At 40.3% G+C, this 19,140-nt stretch overlaps 1 protein-coding gene across 6 annotated transcripts in view; it reads left to right on the top strand.

The window, feature by feature from the left end:
- LRMDA (leucine rich melanocyte differentiation associated) overlaps positions 1–19,140 on the top strand; it is a 1,014,087-nt gene that overhangs the window by 716,908 nt on the left and 278,039 nt on the right. The window lies entirely within an intron of this gene.

The following is a 19,140-nucleotide window of genomic DNA, read 5'->3' as shown; positions in this document are numbered from 1 at the left end:
TTCTGCTCTTACCAAAATGAAGTGGTGTCTATTTCCAGACTAGTTTATGTCAGTTTTTCTTGTACAGTATTTGTAAATATAGTTTTATTAAATATTATATGAATCCACGAACTGTGGACATCATACAAAAGGAGCTATTGTTTTGTGAACACCAACTTAAATGCTTTGGAAAGAGTTAAAGAAAATGTTACTTAATAAGAAAAAAAGTTAAAATTCTCTGAGGGTGGGCAAGAGAGCTAACAAATTCTAAAGGTGTCGGTGCTCCATTTGCTTTTCAAGGGTCTTTAGGCTCCATTCCATTTTAAGGAAACCTAAACTGGAAATTGTGGGCAACATTCTATAAATACTGTGGGTCACAAAAGATGAAGTTGGACTGTAATCAGAAGGCTGCTGATATGGAAACAGGGACTTGGGTCCTAGGGTCAAATGGGACTTGATTCTGCCAACAACCTGACCGAGCCTGGGAATAGATTCTCCACTGGAGCCTCCAGAAGAAAAGCCAGACCAGCCAACACCTTGATTTTGGCCTTGGGAGACTAGAAGCAGAGAAATCAGCTGAGCCCACTGAAGTGTTGACCTGAAGAACTATGAGATAATAGGTTTGTGCTGTTTGAAGCTCCTAAGTCCATTGTGAATTGCTATGGCAGTATTAGAACGCTCAGCAGTACTAGAACATTCAGCAGCCATCAACTCCACTGCCATTGGTATCAGGACCCCGTGCCCATTTTTTCCAAGACCTTCTTCATTATACATTTCTCTGCTGGGCAGTTTTGGTGCTCTGCACTGGTATTGGCTCAGCCCACTTTTCAATACTTTACCTCCAGACCAGCCTTCTGCCCTCATCATGTTCTTGGCTTCTCAACTGCCTGCGTTAAGTCTGACTTGTCTTTCGAGGCCCATCTTGACGAAGGTGCGGGTCATTTAATTTCCTTCGGTCACCACTGCAGCATTCAGAGGACTCACTTTCTGTGTTGTCCAATCAACCTTTGTTTTGTCTGGTAGTGCTGGCTCTTGCCTCTGTCCTTTTCTCTCAAATTGATGGCAAGCTTTTTAATAAGCAGGGAATATGTGCATGCACGCTGATGTGTTTTGTTTCCTCTTTGTGTCCAGCCCAAGAATGAGCACATCCTACATGATCATAGGCTTCCTTGAGTAATTGAATTTTACCTGAGAGAGCCACATATTCTATATGAATGCCCACAGAACTCTTTCGCGGATACCAGTTAATTTCGGAGGCCCTTGCCTCTGAGTGGTAACTCCTTCGATATCAAGGCAATGATTTGGTATCTTCTTAAAGTGTCTTTTAAATGGCTTCTCTAAATGGTTTTGGTACCCCTGGAGTTTGGGTTCCCAAGGTGAGTTTCTCCCTCGACATGAAGCTTAGCCCCTTGGGTACCATGGCTGCTTCCAATGCTGACATGTCATCTGCAACACTTTATGAGCATTACCTTGGGTCCCCTCTAAGTGAGAATGTCCCTGCAACACAAGAGGACACCATCCAGGAAGAACCAGCAGAGTGTTGAAGTAGGGAGTAGTAGCCAGGGAATATATTGAAAGCATTTGATTTTCTCTACTGTAGCTATCTGTTCTTCATTCCATGCTAATGGGATAATTTGATCGATGAATGCACTGGGAAAAGGCAAGAGATGCATAAAAAGTGTGAAAGCACACAGCTACAAATGAGTGGGCAGATTTACCACCTTCTCCCCAGAATCAAATCTGTCTGCCATCCGCACCGGGTATGAGACAGGCAGATCTGAGCTTTGGCTTAATTACACATAATTTGGGTGACAGCTGAAATGCAAACCTAAACATTCAATCAGTTAAAGATACACAAAATTAAGCATTTCACACAGTGTCCAACCCCTTCAATCTTTATTAATACTTTAATTATGTTAATTATACCATGGTTTCAAGCCCTGCTACTACAACAAGCAGGGGGTGGAGGTGGGGGAAGAGGCAGTCCTCTGAGCAATACAGCTAAGTAATGAGTGCATTCGAATTAAAAGTATGAATGGAATGCAAAGTAGCGAAGAATCACAAATACATAATTCAGCAGTTTACCCACCCTGTTCACACTGCTTTCCTTCATAATGACTGGCAGTGTTCCTGGGGGATGAGCCCAAGTCTGACTCATTCTCTGAGTGCAGTGTACATAGTAAGTGCTTAGTAAACATCTATGAATTAATCTGGAACCAAAGATGGTGAAATCGTGTCAATAGAGGTAAAAGGAAGTGAGCAGATATTTAGGATCTATTTTAAGGTGACAGTGACCAAAATTACTACTGTTACTTGTTTTGGGGGTGGGGGTGGTGGTGAAGGGGTGGTGGTGGGAGGAAGAGAGATGGGATCAGAAAATGACCACTTATACAGAGGTTCACCATTGCTTCTTTCAGTTCTCTGGACTTTTTTTTTTTTTTTTCTTTGTCTCTGCCTCTGACAAATAGAGAGGATGAGATCGGACCTTAATGGTTTTCCAGCTCTGTTCTCTCGGATTCCTCAAAGAAATGTCAGAGACTGCACTGTGTACGTGGGGGTGGGGGGGAAACAACTCTGCTTTTATTTTTGTATTTCATATATTGTATATCTAAGATTTTCTTTATGAAATTTGCTAAAGAGTGGTTTGAGAACTCCCAGGTTTAATGGACTTTTCAAGCTCCAGACCACCTACTCATAGCCTCCCATGCCCAGTCTGTGCTGGGGATCTTTCACCATTGATCCAACCCCCTACCTACTCTGCCCTTCATCCTGGGAATGTTGATTCTCCTGGTTCACCTGCCTTTCTAGCCCCCATGCGATTTTTACATCTCATCTCCCACGCCTTTGCTCATCTTGGGCAACCTGTCCAAAATGCTCTTCCTCCCTCTTTGAACGTAGGGCATCATAGTTCACTAAACTTGGTCAGAGCTGCCTCCTCTGGGAAGCCTCTCCAGAGTGTAGCAGTCAATGGTGCTTTCTCTTCTTTCTGAATTCCTATCCCTCTCAGTCTCTGACCCACATTTTGCCCCAACTTCTTCTTCTTCTTCTTTTTTTTCCATATGTGTCTGTCTTATCTTCCTGACTAGGTTATCAGGTTCTTGAATGAGGAAACATTCAGTCTTCTTTTGTGGTTTTCCCTCCATTTTGCCTCAGACTGGGTGTATGGATGATTCTTCAAGAAGTCCTATTTATCTTACACATCTAAAAAGTATTTGGAAGGGGTTAAACATATAAAATCAAGTGATCCTCTAGCTAGAGAGAATTCAGTTGCCCACACTACACCAATCAATAACTGTATTCAAGGATTTTGACTTTATAGTTTCCTGCGCTGAAACAAAAATGTCATCTGAGTGACTTGTACAAGATAGATTTTTGGGCTTTGGGACGCTGACATGTACAGAATCATCAGTTGTTTGGGGTATCTTTTTAACATCACCAGAGACAACTTTGGAGATTGGTAAATCTGAAATAGAAATGCGGTGTTTATTTCAGAAAACAATTCTTTAGTTTTGTTCTTGATGAGAACTGCTCTGTGACCAGCCCTCTTTCCCAGGTGGCCTAAGCTAAGTATCTTCAGAGCCACACCTGTTATTTTCATATTCTCTGATGATTGCCACTCTACTTCTTCCCAGAGCACAGAGTAGGCATTGGGCCTCTCCATGGAGGTCTTGGTAGCCAACCCCTGTTGCTATCTTATCACTTCTTAATTGTGAATCACATAGGTCATTGGTGTAGGAGCTAATGTTAAAAAAAGCACCATCTTACTAGCATCTTGGTCTAGAAGCAGCAAAAGAAGGCTCTTAGTGTCATTTGACCTCATGGATTTCCTCGAAAGGAAACATGGCCCAAGTCCATTAATCAACAAATACAGACTCATCATTTCAAGTCAACTTCATGTTTGTTAGAGTGGAGAATACAGAAGTAACATATGGCACAGTTTCTGCCCTATGGACTTTTCTTTTTATATGGCACAGAATTATGAAAACAAAAACTGTAGAATGATATAAAAAATGGCCAAGTGCTAACTATGGTTCCCAAGTACTAGAAGAATTCAGGAAGGAAGATGAGAAAGGGTGAAGCTGTTAGGTCCAATTTTTTCACAAAGATTCTTTTTATTATAGCATGATTTCATGGGCCTCCATGATTTGGGGATTAAGTGTCTGCCGAAGAACATTGACTAATCAATAATTCGTTCACACCCCACTAAAAATATGAATACTTCTGCCAATTAGCCCTTCTGGGCAAACAAGAGAAAGATAACCAGAAGGTCCACACTGAACTAATGATAATTTCAGCCAAAAAGCAAAGAAGCTTCATGGTTTCATTAGCCTTTGTATCTCATTGTAAGTGAATGTATGATTGGTCTCTCACCTTTAGAGACTGATATTAGCTTTTTTTAAAAACTTTGTGATATGCTTTATTTATTTTTTTATTAACATATAATGTATTATTTCATTCAGGGGTTCAGGTCTGTGAGTCATCAGTCTTACACAATTCACAGTGCTCACCATAGCATATACCCTCCCCAATGTCCATCACCCAGCCACCCCATCCCTCCCATCCCCCTCCACTCCAGCAACTCTCAGTTTGTTTCCTGAGATTAAGAGTCTCTTATGGTTTGTCTCCCTCTCTGGTTTCTTCTTGTTTCATTTTTTCCTCTCTTCCCCTATGATCCTCCGCCTTGTTTCTCAAATTCCGCATATCCGTGAGATCATACAATAATTGTCTTTCTCTCGTTGACTTATTTCACTTAGCATAATACCCTCTAGTTCCATCCATGTTGTTGCCAATGGCAAGTTTTCATTTTGATGGCTGCATAATATTCCAGTGTGTGTGCACGTGTGTGCGTGTGTGTGTATATATATATATATATATGCCATATCTTCTTTATCCATTCATCTGTCAATGGACATCTAGGCTCTTTCCACAGTTTGGCTATTGTGGACATTGCTGCTATAAACATTGGAGTGCACGTGCCCCTTCGGATCACTACATTTTTATCTTTGGGGTAAATACCCAGTATTTACCCAAATTGCTAACTAAATTACCCAATTTAACCAAATTGCCCAATTGCTGGGTCATAGGGTAGCTTTATTTTCAGCTTTTTGAGGAACCTCCATACTGTTTTCCAGAGTGGCTGCACCACCTTGCATTCCCACCAACAGTGTAGGAGGGTTCCCCTTTCTCCACCTCTTCATTAACATCTGTCATTTCCTGACTTGTTCATTTTAGCCATTCTGAGTGGTGTGAGGTGGTATCTCATTGTGGTTTTGATTTGTATTTCCCTGATGCCAAGTGATGTTGAGCACTTTTTTATGTGTGTGTTGGCCATTTGGATGTCTTCACAGAAATGTTTGTTCATGTCTTCTGCCCATTTCTTGATTGGATTATTTGTTCTTTGGGTGTGGAGTTTGATAAGTTCTTTATAGATTTTGGATACTAGCCCTTTATCTGATATGTCATTTGTAAATATCTTCTCCCATTCTGTCAGTTGTCTTTTGGTTTTGTTGACTGTTTCCTTTGCTGTACAAAAGCTTTTTATCTTGATGAAGTCCCAGTAGTTCATTTTTGCCCTTGCTTCCCTTGCCTTTGGCGATGTGAGACTGATATTAGCTTTGGGAAAACCTCTTTACTAAATTTTGGGGGATCCACAATCCACACTGGGGATCCTACACCAACGAGTGTGCTCATAACCGTGGTAGAAGTTGATCATGGTAGAAGATCAAGATCACCATAAGGGAAGGTGGCATAGACCTTGCAATAACTAGGACTTTGTCTAGCTTTGGGTTGGGGTGGGGAGCAGCAATGTCCATAAATTCAGTCCCTTTTGTGTACCATCACTGAACTATTCTAGGGTCAGCCATCTGACTTCCTTTCCTTCCTAATGTTGTGAGCTCATACTTACCTGCATGAATGGACCAAGGTGAACCATCATTTTCTGAGTTGTATTGTTTTGTATCTCACTCCAAAAATGTGCTCTAATCTTAGCAGATGTGATCTTCAGCACTATTCAAGAATTTTCCATCCCATTAATGTGTTTAGTTACAGCCATGTCTTTAAGAAAAAAAGAAAAAGTGATTTTGAGAATGTCATTGGTAATTTGAAGACCTATTTTGCATTGGTGCTTATACTACCATCCACACCACAGGTGTGTCCTTCTGTCAGTTGCTATCCATACTGTAATAGGGGTCTTGGAGCGCACCTTGACCACATTGAGCTGTGAGTGGAAAATACTGCCTTTGTGATTTTACCCAAGACCTTGGTTGTATCTTCTTAATAGAATTAGACCATGTTTCATTTGAAAAGGATAAGTAATTATCTTTGTTAGTTGTTATCTCATCAAATTCAAACACATGACATCAGGATTTCTCCTCAATGGCAAAGTTATAGACTCGGTGGTTAATTAAACATCTTTTCTAATCAAATTAGCTTTCATTTCCTAAGTAGAGCTTTTTAACCTGAAGGTGGCTTTGAAACATGGTTTCTTTCAGCCATCACCTGTGAAAGGAAAGATAATGTCCCTTCAAAGGGCTCCTCTAGCAGTGAATAATTATTCTTTGTTTGACTGCAAATGCACATTCCTGAAATAATATATTCGTAAAGTTTCATAAATTATTTCAAGATGTATTAAAGAGCATTGGAAATAGTTCTTCTCCCTACAGGAGGTTGCCAAGAATAAGTTTTGTCCTTTAAAATTTGAAACAAATTATTATTCACTGGGGGAACATCATTGGAGCTTCCCCCATCTCCAGCTGACAGGGACAATTTGAAGTAACCTGTTAATGGCAGTGCTTTTAAAATTTAGAGGTACTCTAAGTGGAGCAATTTTTAAAAATTAAAACCATAGCTAGGGGGATTGTTGCGGAGGTCATGCAAAGTTAGGTGCACTAACCATTTGCCTGGATCATGGCCTTGGATTCCAGCTGCCTGGGTTACATGTTACATCATGGCCCTGTGGAGGTGAGGAGGACACGTATGTCCCTGGTTGAATTTCACCTAAATGTTTCCAGGCATAATTCTCCTGACACTTTAGCTTGGCCATAAAATACAGCATAACATTGCTCAAAGGCTACTATACTGGAGGTTAGGAAAATGGAGTTTCAGTCCCAGAAGTCACATAACATGAAGAAAAAGAAAAAAGAATGTCCTCATCTGTATAGTGAAGGGATTGGTTTAAATAATTTTCCTTATCCCTTCTAACTTTAGCATTTTGTGGTTTTGCTGTAAGGTGTACCCTGTACCAAATACTGAATGGAGTGCATGTTTTATGTAAACCGTTTACTCCAAATGACTTCTACCAACCAGAGATCATTGCTATCTCCTTGGAATATCATTTTTTTTCAGTTTTTTTTTCAGCTGGTGTTAATATCTAAATCTCCAAAGAATTATTGGGTGGGGTGGTTATGGCATGGAACAAAGCTCATTTGCCCATTTGGATTGAAATCTTTTTGAGTAAAGCAAGAAAAGGAAGGCAAAGGAAACTAACACCAGCTTGGGCACTCACAATGTGCCAGGAGCTATAGCTGGTGATTTTGTAGCTTTGATTTTCTGCTGTTAGATTCAAGTACAGTGCTGAGAACACCAGAGTTCTCAGTAAATGCCGCCTGGATTAAACAGAACCACCTGCTGCATAACTAATGGGGCCAGAGCTTAGAAAGAAACTCATTTTCTTTGCAGCTGTTCTTAGAACCTGCCTGTTTCTCTTCTTCAGAAATCTAATTCTAAAATACCATCTCACAGCCAATTAAAATGGTAAATCAGAAGCACTTGGGGTGAGAATGGTGTACACAAGGTGATGGGGGGGGGGGGGCATCAGCCAGGACTCAAAGACACGGGCTTGAGCTGTTTCTCTCATCAGTCTGCTATTTTATGCATTTGAGCATGGGCTAGAGTGCAGAGGAGCAAATGACTTTGTTTTCAGCAGTAGGCTGAGCTTGTGAGGTTTTGGCTCTTCTTGTGCCCCTAGGAAATAGCAAGGTTTGTCTTGAGGGATGGGAGAGGGTGTGCCTTGCACTACGTGAGATGGCAAGTGCAAGGCATGCATGCTGCCATTCCCAGGTCCCCAGCGGCAACTGTTAATTGATCATGACTCTGTAGCCGAACCCAGACCGCTTCAGCATCCTTTGAACAGCACTCTCTAGATGGCCATTATCGAATGATAGGTGTTGGCACAGGAGATGAAATCTATTTGTCAAGATGTGGGCTAAGTAGTAGATTCTTTAAAAAATGATGCATCTGTCACATTTTTGGGTAATTCAAAGCCTTTTTAAAGTGCACAAAAGGACTTTATGAAAGTACACAGTAATCATTTTTCTTCTACCTCCGAACTTAGCCACAGCCCAATTCTACTTCACTACTATGTGCTTGAGAAAAGGGAAATTGGAAGGAAAGTTTGGCGAACTGATCACATTGTAAATTGCCTGACATATAAACGGGCCCACGTGAAAGTGGTTGATGAAACGTGGAGCACGTGTGTCCTGGAATATCCACAGAAGCAGCAGCAGAGTAGCTGGTACGTATCACAACACAGTGAATCTTAGAAGCGTCGACTGGAGTGAAAAAAGGAAAGATGACACATATAACAATATGACTCACATAAATTAACAACACTTGAGCGCAAAACAACAGTAAGAGTGCTTTAAAAAGACATAAAAAGTGTTGGTTGGCTATAGAAGAAAAGATGGTTAAATTTTGGTCCATTAAAATGAAGAAACTTGTTAATCAAAAAACACCTGATAAAATGGAAAAGACTAGTTTATGAACTAGGAAAAGATACTCTCAACATCCACAGATGATAATGGATCAGTATGGAAAATATATTAAGAACTCCTAGAAGCCAAATAAGAAAACTACAAACAACACCTTGGAAAATTGGACAGAAGATAGAGACACTTTGCAGAGGAGGAAATACTCATAGCCAAGTAACATGGGAAGAAATATGTTCAGCATTATTAATGATTAGGGAATTGCAAAGAAAACACAGTAAGATTTTTTTCACACACATGACTGGCAAATGTTGTTTTCTTATACACTGCTGACAGGAGTACCAATTGGAGGTATACTTTGGAAAATTAATTGTCTCAAGTTGAATGTTAATGACCCCATGACCCAGCAATTCCATTGTGACACATATACGATAAGAGACATGTAAAGAAATCCTTGGGATTACTATTTTCAATAGCAAAAATCTGAAATCGTCATGTATTTTTAATGGAACATTATGTAGCTGCCAAAACAAATGAAGTGACGTATAATAACATGAGTATATCTTGCAATATGGTATAAAGTGCAAAAATACATTTTTCAAGAATTCCCATGCTAAAAAGACTACGTGAATTAGAATCATTGCCTTTGAGGGAGGAAATGAGGATGGCAAATGAGGATAGAAGGAAAATTTTTAATGTATATTTATTTTTATATGTAAATATATATAATATATAGCATTTTAATATATAGGATGTATATATTATATAAGACTATTTTTCTGTCTTCCTCCTGGCTTAATTGTGTTGCTCAGTTGAGATATGGGAATACTTTGGTAATATGATTGAAGAGATTTCGCAGAAAGGCTGCATGGCCCAAAATTACATCACGTATACACAGAAACTGTACCTTCAAATTCAACATTCACACTTAATTTCTTGAAGCCAACGCATTGTGTTGCCAGGAGCAGCCTGTCAATTTGCTATCAAACTAGACCTTCATCAGGTCTTCTTTGGCAGCATGGATTATTTGGTGACAGAATCAAACCTGGAGGGCATGGGGATGAGAGTGGTGAGTTTTGGTGGAGGCGAAGCCAGAGATCATGGAGAGGAAGAGCCTTGGTGACAGGGAGGCTGTGTGCACCCCAGCTCTCGTGACCCCAGAGAGCTGCTAGGACACTGACACTCCATGTGGGGAAGGAAGAAGGAAACTTTATTTCCTATTACTCTTTGTATTGCTTTACCGTGGATCAAGGGCACATAGACTGGAAAAGAGATTTGTGTAGACAAGGGATGAGGATAGAAAGATGGGAAAATACGAAGGAGCAGTTTTACCTTTTCAACAAGTTTTCATGAGAGTCACACGACCATTAGGAACCTTATATGTTCTTAATTTCCATTTTAGAATGCAGCCAGTGCATGACCCCTCTTCTCTCACTTTTGTTACCTGTGACTGTAGGATATGTGATGTCCAAACCTCTTAAGGGGTACTTCGGCTCTCCCAAGATTGCTATTTCCAAACACAAGAATTTCAGAGCTTCTACCAGAGTTCTTGAGAAACTGTCCGGGCCTAATGATTAGAAGGAAGAGCAAAAGACATGGATGTGCTGCCATCTTTGTTACCTTCTCTCCCCCCAGGGTCTCTCCCTGCTTACCCTGTAGTTTTTCATCCTGACGGGATCCAATCCAGGGACATTCAGTGGCAATCGCTTCTGGAGTGGGGGGCCTGGCAGGCGCTGAGAACGCCTGTATTTGGAGTGGAGTTGGCTATTGTAATACTTAGTGAATGGAATTTCATTAGGTCCTTATCTGTGTGCAGTGAGGAAAAGAGGTCCTTTTACACAGTGCTTGTAATGGAGTGGAAAATTGCATTTCCCCCTCGCTCAAACAGTGCCATTAGTAGGGAGGCAGACTGTCTGCAGAGAGCGGGAAGCCACCTCGGGCGGTGAAGGGCTGACAGACCAAATGATGGCAGTGCCGAGAGACCCGGAAGATATTAAAATAAAAACAGGTTGTGTTGTTCTTTTTGTCCTGTAGCAGTTCTTCCCTGCAATGCAGGGAGTGATTGGATTTGAAGCACTGAGAAAAACATGTTAAGTAAGAAATTGTTTAAATAAAGTTGTTTGAGGTTGAAACTCTCCCCCAGGCATGGAGGGGAATGTAGTTAGCTGCCTACAACTTACAGATATCCAAGAGGCTGTATGTTTCTGAGCCAGGCAAGTATGCCAGAACCTTGAGAAGTAAAATGTATAATTGAGGTCTCTTCTTGGATCATCCAGGTGGGTTCCGGCCCTACTGGGAGTGTGTGGGCACTCAGATGGCCTGCCCTGGGGTCTGAGAATTACAGGTGAGGAGAACTATGGAGCATAGTGCAAAAAAACCCACAAAAAAACAAAAAACCAAAACAAACAAACAAAAAAACAAAACAAAACAAAACAAAATAAAAAAACCCCAAAAACCCAAACAGCAAGGAAATCCACAAACTCTGCAGAAGTATTGTTCCTGGCACTGGTAGCAAGAGAGTTTCTTTCTTTGAGAATTGGTATCATAGGCCCATGGGAGCTACCGGTGTGACAGTGGACGGGGACACAATGTGTCCCAGGGCACTCAGTCCCTGGCCAAAGAGATGACAGAAACTGTGCAGCTCCTGGGCAGAGGTGAAAACCAAATTCAAAGTGGTCCATTACCAGGACTTTGGGAGGAACCAGGTGAGAAAGCCCTCTGTCAATGTCTAAGGGTACGGGGGAAAGTAGAAGTAGAGAGAGTCTTCTGGAAAAAATGGAATCATGAACCATTAGGGTATTTGATATTCGAGCTGCATTAGACCTTCAGAATTATTTAGTCCAATCATTTCTTATAAGGATGAGGAATTTCTTTCTTCTGAAGCATAAGCATCAAGTCAGAGTCCCCTGAGGCCCTTTCCACCACCATCTACATATCCCTTCAGCCTTTTCTGGGTTCACTTGTCCACTCTCTACTCCAGCCCCACCCTCTTTAACAGAATTTTCTTTTGTCTTGATCCATCCCTTGACCTTAGCCCCTTGCTTCTGCCTGCCAAACATTGAAGATTTTGGGGGAGAGGGGAGGTAGCTGCCAACTATTCTGTTCTTTTACATGTCTGTCCCCTAGTATCCCTTATGTGTGTATAAGTCAGAGTTTAAAGATGTGGCCTGTGCAGTAGTAGCCCCCCCCCCATCCCTTGATGCTGCTGAGGTCTGTCCTATGATATTGTCAAGTATAATTTTCAAAATATTAAAAAATCTGGCTCACACAAATGCTATATGAACACATGTATCATTATTTTAAATTATTAATATACTTAAGTCAGTAATGAGGGTACTAGTAATATTGTAGAGGTTCCTTTTGAGGAACAGGGTATTTATAGGCACTTAAAAAAAAAAGATTGCTAAGATAGATACAAAACTGACCAATGTCTTTTAGAGCAATTAAATCATAACCTCTGGAGAATTTTTCTTTTCCTCCTCCTCCTCCTCCTCCTTCTTTATCCTCTTCTTCTTCTTCCTCTTCTTCCTCTACTCCTCCTCCTACTACTACTGGACAAAAACCTACAATCTAACATGTGACTTCACTGTGTCTGGGCTATAATCAAGTAGTGAGCAGTGAAGTCAAACATAAGTATAATCTCTTTAAGAAATAATCCTTGGGAGGACCTGTCCTATAACACCAACGTATGCCAGTGAAAGGATATTGTGCCCTTCTTAGGCCCCCTATTCCCTTATTTCCAAGTTTTGGATACATTTTCTTAACTTAATCCTACGACTTCAATCTATTTCTTTGAAATGCACCAGCATTTGATGTACCTGGTTCTGAAGACTCTACCGTGGTGTTAAGTCCCAACTAGTATGTTAGGTATCCACCAATTAATTTAACTTTTAACACATTTATTGTGTTGTCTCTGTGTGCTAGGCACTGTGCCAAACTTTAATGTACACTGGTGAATAAAACAAACAAGGTTGTGAGGTTCAAGATAAGAGAAATACATAGGCAGATGGGGAAAAAAACTAGAAAGCCTGTCACATTGCCTCTGCCTGGTGTCTGAGTCACAGGATGGTGTGGCTTCACCAGACCTCTACCTGGATGCATTTAGATAAGTGAAAGTTGGTTATGTTCCATCAAAGTTGGTGAGATGTGAATGGCAAAAAAGAATTTAGGGTAGCTGTCCATGGCTTATGTGACCTTGCTTACTGCATGCCTCCTTGGACTCGGTTATCCAATGAGTGCTCAGTAAATATGTATCAGTGATGTTAAAAAAACGACATTCAACTGAATAAATTTTAAAGATCTTATTGGCTTCATTAAAGGCTTCATGACTTAGGCAACATTCAGTCTAGCAGATAGAAAGAAGCTCTGAGGATCTGTACAAAATGGAAAGCTTTACCACCAGAAGGGAGCAGAAACAAGGCAGTAATACTAAGCCAAACAATGGATTTATTATTGAAAGGATACTTTCCTTTAGGGGATGGCAAGGGCCTATCAGGAAGACTACCTAACTAACATTGATCAGGTGGTTCCTGACTGCTAGTGTAAGAACCCATTTTGGGGAGAGCTGAAATTGTAAGTTAAGGTTCATTTTGGTGAATGGGGCTTAGCATAAGTAACTCCATTTGGGGTCTATTGTCTTGTTTTTAATAGTCAAATATTCTGAACCCGGGGCACCTGGGTGGCTCAGTCAGTTAAGCCACTGCCTTCATCTCAGGTCGTGATCCCAAGGTCCTGAGATCAATCCCCAGAATCAGGCTTCCTGCTCAGTGGGGAGTCTTGTTCTCCCTCTCCCTCTGCCTCTTTCCTCTGCTCGTGCTTTCTCTCTCAAATAAATAAATAAACCTTTTAAAAAAAATATTCACTGAACCCTGCTGGCCATGGAACTTTTTGATTTGTTTATTTATTTATCTGTTAATGATTTTAAAAATCACTCTAAATCTATTCTTAGGCAAGAGTCTTTGAGTGAAGTGCGTAATTTCTGGGTTTTCTTCCCCTTCCCCTACTCCTCCAGAGTGATTGACACTGGCTTCCCAACCAAGGGCATACTGTACCAATGGTTATTATTCCTTAAGTAGGGGTATTACTGGGGTGCCTGGGTGGCTCGGTTGGTTAAGCATCTGCCTTCAGCTCAGGTCATGATCTGAGGTCCTGGGATTGAGCCCTGAGTCCAGCTCTCCGCTCAGTGGGGAGTCTGCTTCTCCCTCTGCCCCCCCACACCATGTTCTCTCTCTCTCTCTCTCTCAAATAAATAAATAAAATCTTAAAAAAAAAAAAAGAAGTAGGGATATTACTTCCATTGCAGATCTTCAGTCTTTGGAAGGAGAGTGGGCTTTGGTGAATTTCTGAAGGCCAAAAAGTTTTAGGGTGATTTTGTTTCTCAAGAAGTTCTTGGCGAAGTTACAAAACAATCCTTATAATTATCTGAATTTCTTCTTTGAGATCCCTGAGGAGGAGTGGATAAAGTAGGGTGCTGGCCAAGGTATTACTGGATACATCTTCCAATCTTCCATAGTATGAGCTAATAGTGAGTAATAGAGAAAGTGGTTGACTTTAATATCTAATCAGCATCTACAGTATTTTGGTTAAATATTGGCCAAGCATAAGACACTATGAGGCCATTAGAGGAATGTAGAGGCATAAAAAGAGAAGCTTACCGTGTGGTTGAGGGGACAAGAGATAACCAGTCACAAAGCATGTAGCTACCTGTATAAGAATGTGTGTGCTGAATACCGAGTGGTACAGGCTACCAGTACTCCGGTTCATTCTCTGTGCGTGAAAGGTTCTTCATGGAAAATGTTGGTCATGATTTAATACATGAAGGGTAGATACAATCCAGATTTTATTTGGAGGGAAGTGTTGAACATTCTAAGGAGGATGGAGATGGGACAATGGAAAACAAAGCTTTGGATAGTTACATACCAAGTATGTCATTAGGGTAAAGGTCAGCCTGGACTCTGTTAGCTGCTCTAGCAGTACCCAAACTGGGATGCCCTGTGTCATTAACATAGACTTCGATGTCTATCAGTGGCCAGTCTTAGAACTCCCAGTTTCAGGTTTGTTCTGAGTCTGCGCTAACTGAAAGAGTTTGAGTCACTTCAGATATCAAGCAACACTGCGCAGAAGCAGGGAACTTACCCCTTTCAAAACAGACGAAATGTTTCCTATTAATGCTGTTGCTCCCACACAGATTAAAGCTTGTATCAGAAATTAAGCTGTTCACCAGTTTTTTAATCAAATCCTAAATATGGCATCCTTCATATGTGAGGTGATTGTGTATCTGTATGTAAATTCTGGGAGAATTTACGTATTTGGTTATAAATCCAGCTCTAGTTTTTGAAAATAGTAGATAGAAATCTGGAAAAATGAGTAAACACAATTAATTAGATGAGATATTTATCCTTGGTTTAAATTAGAAAAATTACTAAGAGAAGCTATGAAAATCTCAATTAAAACAACCAGCCTGATTTTATTTTTCACTGTTAAGAGGGCAGGAAAAAAATGCATGAGTAAAATAAATATATATTTGGGGATGACACCATCTTGGCATTTCCAGGCATTCTTTTCTAAATATATTCTTTATCTGAGCTGTCTTGCAATACTTTTAATATAATTAAAAGCACATAATGAGTGCCAGACTTGTCAATTTCAACAACAAAGTGCTGAAATTTGCAGTGAAACTGAGAGATCCATCTCCCACACATTGTAATGAATAGGTTCATAAAAGGAAAATAGTTTAATTACATTTTAGTTCATGGATTGTTAATAGGCTGGAGTATCTAAATTGAATAATGTGATTCTGGTAATAATTATGTGTAAATGAACTTGTTTAAATGATATTTTACAGCTTCTTTATAAAATTACAGCTAGAGGCAATCCAGTGATAGACAGACAAAGGCCATGCAAAAATTATCATAAACTATTAGCTTGTTTGCAAAGGGTTTTATGTTAATCTTTTAGTACTTAAAGCAATCTGCAATTAACATATCATGGGGAGCTGCCTCCGAGCAAAGGCATGCAAATTGAAGTGCTTAGATAAAAAGCCATTCACGTTGGGGGGAAAAAAAAAGAAAGAAAAAAAAAAAGAAAAGGAAAAAAAAATCAAAGAAAGGGTGGCAAAGTACTCAGAGGGTGCTGGTTTTATATTTGAGATTAAGGAGGTGTAATGATTGTGTTATCTAACTATGGCTGTAATTAAAGCTTTTCTCCTGCAGACATGACAATAGATACTGCATTGATTTCGGTGTTTTAATTGTGAAAGTCATTTTATTTCAGGGCAGAAGATATGAATAGCCTGAATCAAAGGGCTAGAAGATTGCTTTGTTGATAGTACTTGTTCAACAGCTGCCTAGCTGCTTAATACACAAGTGTGGAGAATACAGAGAGACCCAGGGAGGTGCTGGGTATTGTAATTCTCCCGCTGGTTTCCTTTCCTTTTATGAAAAAGGCGAGGATCTGCGTACTGATTGTAAACAAACAGCCTTTTCATACCTCACTGATGTTTTTCCTCCCCAACTTCACGGAACAAAAGAAGTCATAAAGGGCCTTGAACTAACTTTACTACTGCTCCTTTTAAGCTACAGAAGTTTATGCAAAGTAATAAAACCATCCTTGCCGGCCCAGATATCAGCCCTCGAATGGAGAACAAAAGTCTCTAAGCGGACGCTGTAGTTATCACAAATAGCCTTACGACAGAAACAGTTTGTTGGGAAGAGATTGGATTATTTACATTAAGGGCATATCCACAAAATCTCAGACACCGTTAGCTTGAGATTAGGACTTATCAGTTTTTATATACAAACTGCAGGGGGAAATTAAGTGAGGAGAAAGCATATACGATCCTAGAGCAAAGAGGATTCTGAAAAGAATTCTAGAAAAATGAACTCAGTGTGGCCTTCTTTCAAGTATCACATTCTTGGCGATTTCTTCCCCAACAGTTCAGAGTGAGTAGAGGTGAAACCCAGTGATTTCTAATTATTTCCATTATTCTATTGATGTATCTCTTCTTTGTGCTTTGAAATATTGAATGCATTTTTCAATGAGTCTGAATAATAGTAGATTCGGTTTGGGGGACATTTGCCCCTTTAAGCGATATGGTTTATAATAACCACACACCAAGGTATCGTCGGGGAGAAAAAATAATTTTTCCTCTATGTTCCCCTTGTAAGTCTTGGTTGAGACACCTCTGTTAATAAGAGAAGAAACAAATTAACAAAGCAAAAAGAACAAAGATAAAAACAGTTTAAGAGGAGAAAAACAGAAGTTTAACAACATGTATACCTCCTGAACCCATGGGAGATACCCAGGGAGACTAACTCCACCTTAAATACCATTTTCAGCTAAAGATAAAAAAAGACACTGGGGGGTTATGGGAGGTTACTAGGAAAATCACAGTAAATGAGGGTAAGGTTGTTATACAGATTTAAGACCTGGATTCCCCATTGATAAGAGTTTCTAGAGATTGAATCATCTGCCTCTTGCTGGTACAGAGGGGAAGACATTCTTACACTTGGAGATTTCCTTTAAAAATGTAAATGTTCTTTACAAATGGGAACTTTTTCTTGGTTTTCAGAGCTTCTTCTGTGTCTGCAGTTTCTTAAAATTAATCAGCTTAAAATTACGTCAGAGAGGCACATTTTGGGGTGACAAATTCAGCTACCCTTCCGTGATACAAACCGAACAAGAATAACATCAGTAATCATTTACTGAATGCTGCACCCACCATTTTTTTTAAAGTACATTACTAACCTCTCACAACAACTCCAGAGAAATTGGTGGAATGAGCTCCACTTTAAAAAAGAAGACTCTTAGGCTCAGGCTCGAGAGGCCTAGTAAACCGCTCAAAGTCACACAGCCGGTCAAGGACGGAGGCTGGTTGGAACCCAGGAATCTGGCTCCAGAGACTCCAGGCTTACCCACCAGATGAAGTAGGCTGAAGCCAGAGAACAGATAACAGATACCAGCAGTGTGGACTGTGAATAACCAGCTGTGAAGTCCTACTTAGAAGGACTCTTAAGAGATCCTACCAGGCTCCTTAACTTTTTTGGTGCCTGGATGTCTTTGATAGTTTGGTAAAACCCCTGAACCCCTTCTCAGGCTACTGATTTTCAAATGTGCAAAATCAAATATATAGGATTACCAGGCAAATTAAGTATAGTGAAATACTACTGCCAAAAAATTTAAAAATCAAGTTCATGACTTAGTAGTTTATGTGCTTCTTAACACAAATTACTGAGCTCTAAAAGCAGATCTAACATCCACTGTAATTACAAAGTAGTGATGAATGTAAATAATATTTCAGATTTCTGCAGTCATGTGACTTGAAAATATCTGTAATTTTTATTGATGGTGTTTTGTTGCCTACATTTATAATGAAAGAAAATATTAAATTGTCCTTAGAAGTTAGTGAAAATAAATATATCCCTTTATATTTTTATGTAAGTTATGTATTATAAGTACATATATAAGTACACATTTTTATATATAACAATAATTTCTTTCTCATCAAAGTTCTCAGACCCCTGAATTCTAGAGGCATGAAAGGCTCACGTTAAGAACACTTTGGATTTTACCCGGGCAGAAACTGAGGTCCAGAGAAGAGAGTGAATCACCCAAGGTTATCAGTAATTAGTGATAAGGTGTAGATCACAGCTTGTAGATTACACTTAGGGAATTTAAGGAAACTTAAAATTGTGTATGTTGATTTTCCCCCCCCTCTCTCCTAGGACTTTGGTAGCTTTTGCTGACGTTCTCTTACAGAGCCAGACCCTTCTTTGTCTTTGTAAAATTGTGGTTTTCAAAGTGGGAGCACCAGACAATGGCCTTAACCCTTCACTCATCTGTTGGCAATCCCTGCCTTCCTCTGGGGCCTTGATGAGTGCCTGGTGCTGCTGCCAGTGGAGAGTGCAGGCCACAGGGGACTGTAGCCACCGGGAACCCCAGGGAGACGGTCTGTGATGCCAACCAAAATGTGAAACCTTGCTGGTTAGGGGAACAAGAACGCATACTTATTAGGTGCCGGGTGGCTCTGCCTTAGGCTCTGGTCATGATCCCAGGGTCCTGGGATCAATTCCCTGCATCAGGCTCCCTGACTCAGCGGGGAGTCTGCTTCTCCCTCTCCTCCCTGCTCACTATCTCTGTCTCTCTGTCTCTCTCTCAAATAAATGAATAAAATCTTTTAAAAAATGCATATTTATTATATATATGATTTTGTCAGTTCAGGCTGTTATAACAAGATTCCTTAGACTGGGTGGCTTGAAGGACAGATTTCTTTCTCACAGCTCTGGAGGCTGACTTCCCAAGAGCATGGTTGGGTTCTGGTGAAGACCTTTTTCCTGCTTTCCTTACACAATAGAGAGAGAGAGAGGCAAGCTCTCTAGTCTTTTCTTATAAGAACATAAATTCCACTCATGAGGGCTTCACCTTCATGTCCTAATTCCCTCCCAAATGCCCTTCCTCC

Source organism: Ursus americanus, chromosome 6, assembly GCF_024610735.1.
Source record: "Ursus americanus isolate L20-20 chromosome 6, mUrsAme1.1.p, whole genome shotgun sequence".
Lineage (NCBI taxonomy): Eukaryota > Metazoa > Chordata > Mammalia > Carnivora > Ursidae > Ursus > Ursus americanus.
This window is presented reverse-complemented; position numbering and strand designations above follow the sequence as displayed.